Source organism: Rhinopithecus bieti, unplaced genomic scaffold (genome assembly GCF_001698545.2).
Source record: "Rhinopithecus bieti isolate Rb0 unplaced genomic scaffold, ASM169854v2 scaffold_33937, whole genome shotgun sequence".
In the NCBI taxonomy this organism is placed as follows: Eukaryota; Metazoa; Chordata; class Mammalia; order Primates; family Cercopithecidae; genus Rhinopithecus; species Rhinopithecus bieti.
In genome coordinates, this window is record NW_016814873.1 from 1183198 (window position 1) to 1189197 (window position 6000).

Sequence of the window (6000 nt, forward strand, 5' to 3'; positions counted from 1 at the left end):
TTTTTGGGCGGGGCACGATGGCTCACACCTGGAGTCCCAGCTACCCAGAAGGCTGAGGTGGGAGGATCGCTTGAATGGGAGGCTGCAGTGAGCCATGATGGCACCACTGCACTCCAGCCTGGACAACAGAGCAAGATCCTGCCTCAAAAAAAAAAATGAAAAAGTTTTGGTTTTTGGTCTTCAAAGTATACTGGAAAGTTGGGCAAGTGGGGTAATGCTGAGGGTGAAGCTCCTTTGACCAGGGGACCAAAAAAAAAAAAAAAAAAAGCTCCCCCTGTATGGTTTGCTGGTCTGCCCAGCTCCTAGGAGAGTGGCCAGAGTACCTAGCCAGAGGCAACAAGCCAAGGTCAGTGACCAGGCCTAGAGCCCAGAGCCTCCTGGGAGGGTAAGTTTAAATGAGTAAATATGGTCCCGCCTGGGTGTGGCAAGCGACAGGCCAGAGCTTTGGACATGTCCCTCCCCTCCCAGCCTACAGCAGGAAGAAGAGAAGTAAGACAGGCACAAGAGCCTCTCACCGCCTTGGCTATCAGGGTCCTGTGCAGAATCAATGAATGCATTCCCCTGTCTCCACACCAGTCAGGACTAACCAGAAGCATGACTTGGCTCTCAGAAAAGAGAGGCTTTTAGCCTCGGCCACAGGAAAAGGAAAATTTCAGATGAAGAGGGCCTTGGGGATCACCTAGGCCAAGGACCTACCCCCAAATGCCTGAGGGCTTTGATGTAGCCTTGATGCCTCACAGTGGCCTTGCTCATCAAGGTGAGTGGGGAGGGCAACAGAGACCAGCGACAAACCACCAAAACACCCAGGTGTTAATCACCGAAAGGCGAAACTCTGTACATCTGGAAAGCTGGGGCCCAAGAGGAGTGACCCGGGGACACACGGTCAGTGTGAGGGGCAGAGGCAGGCTGTGCCAGGACCACAGAGAGGAGCATGTGAGGCGGGGGTAGGGGGCACGGATGGAAGTCAGCCAAGGCTCCTTGACTCACAAGCCATGCTCTTTATTTTGCAGACAGGGCTCTGCCTGCCCATCTGTGGTCTAACCTTAATCCCTCCTGCTCCAGTCAGCCCTTCTCTCTTCAAAGTTCTTGCTATGCCCTTCGCCTTCTTGCCTCCGGTCCCCTCAAACCCATCCCAACTCTCCAATCCTTTAATCATCTTTGCCATTCACTACCCCCCACCTCCCGCAGTGCAGCAGCTGCTCTGTGGGTGTGTATATACCAGTATGTATGCGTTGCACACCTTCCTGCATGTGTACCACTAAATGCTGTGGACCGCATTGGGCATGCCTGTCTACATGAGACCCCTATCTAGTTCCCACTACTAGGAGAAAGGGGCCTAATGGCTAGTTCTCCCACAGTTCCAGGACAAATGCCTCAGAATACTTTCAGCGACAAGCAGGGAGAGGAAAAAGAAAATAAATATTCCAAGATCCAAACAGCACCGACCCCACCAGGCCAAAGGTCAAGGCCTTTCGGGAGAGCCACTGGAAAAGAAAGCGCTTTGAGTTCCCCTCCTTTCCTATGCCAAATTAGAGCCATCTCTTTCTCCCCAGCTTCCCCACTGGGAAGTTCTTCTTGAAGTCTAAGCTCCATCCTACCTCCATCCTGCTACAGAGAGATTATATGTGATATATCCATGTGATCATGGATAGACGAGTGACATCAACCACAATACAGTCAGCCGTCCAGCTTCTAGAACACAGCTTCTAGTACCTAACCGCCCCTCCCTCCATGAGTAAGTCACCAAACTGGGACAGAAGGACAGACAGTTGGCCGGACTCCGGCCCCATGACTGGCTCATAAAAGCCACCAGCGATTACAGTGATGCTGAGGTTGTGCCAGCCTGCCACCATTTCCTCCTTCCCTATAAAAGAGAGATAGTTGCCTTAAACCAGCTGGCCTGAGAGAGTCTTGAGAGTCCCAGCCATGGTCCCGCAGGATGGGGAGAATCCCACCACCACAGTGCCGGGAGACTGAGAACCCAACCCTTGATGACAGGTTCCAAGCTCACATCGGATCCTCATACCCACTTACAGAACCTGATGAACACCAACGATGTGTCCAAGAGGTCAAGGCCTGTATTAAGTCAAGGCCCTCAACTCCTCTTTTCCAGTAAGGCCACCACCCTCTGGACTAAAGAGGCAAAGAAACAGGGGGCCTGGCTCAAATACAACTAGGGAAATGTTGGGCCCACCCATCAGATCCTGGACTTCCCTTGTCCCCATAGAGGTACTCAGGTGTATGGCAAAGTGTGCAACCAAGGGCCCACACCAGGCCAGCAAAAGCACTGAGATTCTGGATCCAGTGCCAACCAGGGAGAGCAGGGGGCCCAGCTGGCCAGGAAGAGAAGGTTGACAAAACGGGCAGAGGTCCAGGCCTCTCTGGGGGTATAAGAGCAAGGGACGACCACAGCAGAGAGACCCTTTGAGGGCACAGTAGAGGAGAAGGGTCGGAGGGGCTGGGCCATAATCAATGAGGGCCTATCCCCAAGGCCTCCTCAGGGGCCAAGGTACCTCCCACCCCAATCTTCCTTACTACTGCTCCTTTAGCGCCCCCCAACCTGAAGAGTCTCCCTCTGCCTTCTCTTCCCCATCACATCTCCCAGGAAAGACTGAAAAAAAAAAAAAAAAAACAACCCTGCTACAGAGAGATTATATAACAGCAGCCAGAAAGACTATCATATCTCCCAGCCTATGAGGAGAACCAGGAGCCAAGGGGGCAGAGCCAGGATGCCCAGGCCCTGCAGCCCAGGGGCACCAAGTGCAGAGTGGAGTGGACACGGACAGCACCTGCCACCCCTCCAAGTCCTCCACCACTCTCTCAGGCATTGAGTACAGCAGACAGAAGCTCTAGCCAATTCCCCACGCCCATCCCCCAACATAAGGATCATGACGCTCTCTGGGTCCTGCTTCTCCCCTTGGACTGGGGCTTCCATGAACACGGACTGTGTGTGTCTCCCTTCCTAGAATCCCTCCCTACTACGAAGTTGTGCCTAAACGAGTGGAAAGATGAAAGCTCTTACACAGATTTGCTGTGTGATCTCAGGTAAAAAACTCAACCTTTTTGGTCCCTACAGGAGTGAGTAAAAGCTCCTCCCTTCCCCCTTCCCTCCAGAGAGACCAGAGACCCCTCCCTTTACAAATGTACATGCACACACATACATATACACACATATGCAAACATACAGGGTGTGTTGGCCGGGGCAGGGGAGTTACAACAAAGAGAATATAATCACTGAGACCCAAGGGCCCAAATGCCTATGCTGGGGCAAGTGGGGAAGGAGTTCCATATAAGCTCCAGTGTCCCCCAATCACCCCACATAAATAGGTCCTCAGCCACTCCCACAATAGTCCTACCCCACCCCCATCTCCTGCCCAACACACTGGGAAACCACAGGAAGGAAATTCGTTCCCAGGCAGGGCCGTGGGAGCTGGGAGAGCCAGACTAAGTCCTGGGGCGGGTGTGACCCCGTGGCCACAAGCAGTGGACATCTGTGAACACTGACATGTGCCTTTTCGGTGCTCTCCTCAGCTACTGAGACCTTCCTGTTGGGGCTGGGAGAGGAGTGGGAGGTGGACAGCTCCCAAACGCCAAAACACCCAATCTCAGGCTGACCTGCACTCTCCCTCGTATCTCCAGGCCAGAGCAGCCCAAGGTCACCGCCCCAGACGGCAAACTTCCCATAGTCTCGGCTGGACCCTGAATTGCTGCGGAGACCCACTGAAGGGATAGGAGGAGGAGTGGATAAGCGCCACCCCCACCCCAAAGCAAAGAAACCAGGACTCTGAGGAAAACTCAAATGGGGGTTAGGCACAGCAAAGAGGGACACAGGATCTCTCCAAGCCCGCGATACCCTCCCCCAATCCATCAACAGTGCACCAAGTAAGGGGAGGCAGAGGGAAGCTCCCACTCAGAAGGGCAAACCTGGGATAACCCAGTCGGTGGCTCCTAGAGTGCCTTCCTTTCAGGGGGAGCCCTCAGAAGGCTGCTGAGAGGACAGCGTGACTCACTAGGGGAGGGGCCCCTTTCCCCATCCCCTAAGACCCAAATCTGGTAGGAGGGAGGCTGGCATTGGAGTGGGGGACTAAATGCATTTTGGTCTCCTTGGCCCACCCTCCCAAAAGCTCCCCAAACTCCCTAAACCCCCACTCGCAACCCAGCTCCGCCTGCCATAGGTGGAGAGAGGGACTAGAGAACTCTTGCCCAGATGTTGAACAGCTGTAAACTTCTGGCCAGGGAGTTCTCCAGCTGGGGTTGCTGACAAACCACATCGGGGTCTCGGAAGCGGGGCTAGGAGGTCCCAAGGAAGGGTCCTGCATGCCCACCTCGTGGCGACTCCGCGTCCCAACTCCACAGGCACCCGGCAAACACGGGCCCCGGAGACACACACACTCACACACCCCAACCCCCCCACCCCGGTGTCATCTGAACAACATCCCCCCTCCCTCCCCGCTTCCCAAACAGCTGCGGCTCCCCTGCCTCCACCCTCCCGCCGCCCTCCCAGGCCCCCTTCTGCACCATTTCGGGCCAAGGAGGAGGGAACAGGCGGCGAGAGGAGGGAGAGGGAGGGAGGGCCGGCTGTTAAAATGTCAGTCGCTCCCGGCTGTCACCGGAGACCCCCTCGGAGGATGGCGCCCCGTCCCAGACCGCTCGGAGGCCGTCGTAAACCCCCTAGGCGAACAAGCGGGCGCACCCCCAATCCGCCCGTCCCCACCCCGTACTCCCAACACCCAAGGGAATTGCAGCCCACTCCACTTGTCCCCCACGGCAGACTCCCTGACACAAACAGTCCCCTAGGTAATCCCCGCCAACGCCACACGAAAACATGGCCCGCATCGCGAGTTGCTCCCGGCCCGGGGGCTGCCCCATCCCACCCCTCAGGGGGACGGTCTAGACCACCCTCCACCCCAACCCCTGGCCCGAGTGGGGAGGGGCCTCTTAAAGTGGCAGGCGCATTATTTTTCTTTACTCACCAGCCCGCCTGGGGGAACGGTGTTGTCACGGCAAAGAGCGGGTAGCCCTCGCCCCTGGTCCTGGGGATCTTCAACACCAGGAAGCCGCAGCTCCGGGCGGGGGGAATAATAAATGAGGCCGGCGTCCGCGCGGGCCCTGGGCGGCGCCGTGGGGCCTGGGCCCCCGTCGTGGGCGCGGGGGCCAGCAGGCGGGCGGCGGGCAAGCAGGGAACCGGGGCCGAGAGCCCGAGCCGCCTTGGCTGTTGTTGATATTTTGCTTCCTTCCTCCTTTCGGGCTCCAAAGGTAACTCCTCCAGCCCCCGGGAGTCGAGGCCGACGTAGGCACAGCTCAGCCTAGCTTGAGGGGTGGGGAGAACAGGGTGACGGACAGGTGTGGAGGCCAATGGGAGGCACGTGTGGGTGTTGCGGGGCGGAGCCGGAGCTGGGGCGGTCCCGAGGACGCGGCCCCGCCCCCCGCTTCTCCAGGGCTGGCCGGGCCGGGCCGAGTCAGGTCGGCCCCCGCCCTACCGCCCCCCTCAAGCTAGGCTGTGGCGCCGGGAGCGGCGGATCCCTCCGCTTGCCGGGAGGGAGGGAGGAAGGGACGAAGCGAGGCAAAGTAGGAAAGCGAGACCCAGAGGCCTTTAAGGGATCGGTCCGATCCCACGGTGCCCCTCGGAGCACGCCGGCCGCCCGCTTGGCGCTGCTGCCACCGCGTGCTCCAGGAGGTCCTTTCCGGGGAGGCCGTGCGAGCTGCACGCGCACTCTCAACACGCGCCACCTCAGGACCTCCTCCCAGCCCCGGGCCCCGGGAGAGTTGGGAGGTGGGAGTCTAAGTAGATAAATTAAGGGAAGACTGGAAGTGGTGAAAAGCTCCCATCTCCCCCACTTGGTGTGTGACAAAGCCCCACTTAAAAGGGCGACATTCTTGGGGGTGTGGGGGTTACCTAGGGAGCTCAGTTGCTCCCTCTACCTGTGACAGGCCCCCTCCCGTCCCAGGGCCCGGCTCGGCAGACGCCCAGCAATTTAAAGCGACAGCTCATAGTTCCTG

General features: G+C 57.9%; 1 protein-coding gene across 6 annotated transcripts in view; it reads right to left on the minus strand.

Moving 5' to 3' along the window:
- The window catches only part of MEF2D (myocyte enhancer factor 2D), a 37226-nt gene extending 31890 nt beyond the window's left edge, over positions 1–5336 (minus strand). For 3 of the 6 annotated variants that reach the window (XM_017852511.1, XM_017852509.1, XM_017852508.1), the window contains exon 1: positions 4974–5333. The gene's annotated coding sequence lies outside the window, so the exon portion shown is untranslated. Of the gene's footprint in view, positions 1–4973 lie in introns of all 6 variants that reach the window. The other 3 variants (XM_017852513.1, XM_017852510.1, XM_017852512.1) reach the window with 2 other exon arrangements.
- Positions 5337–6000: the final 664 nt, after the last annotated feature.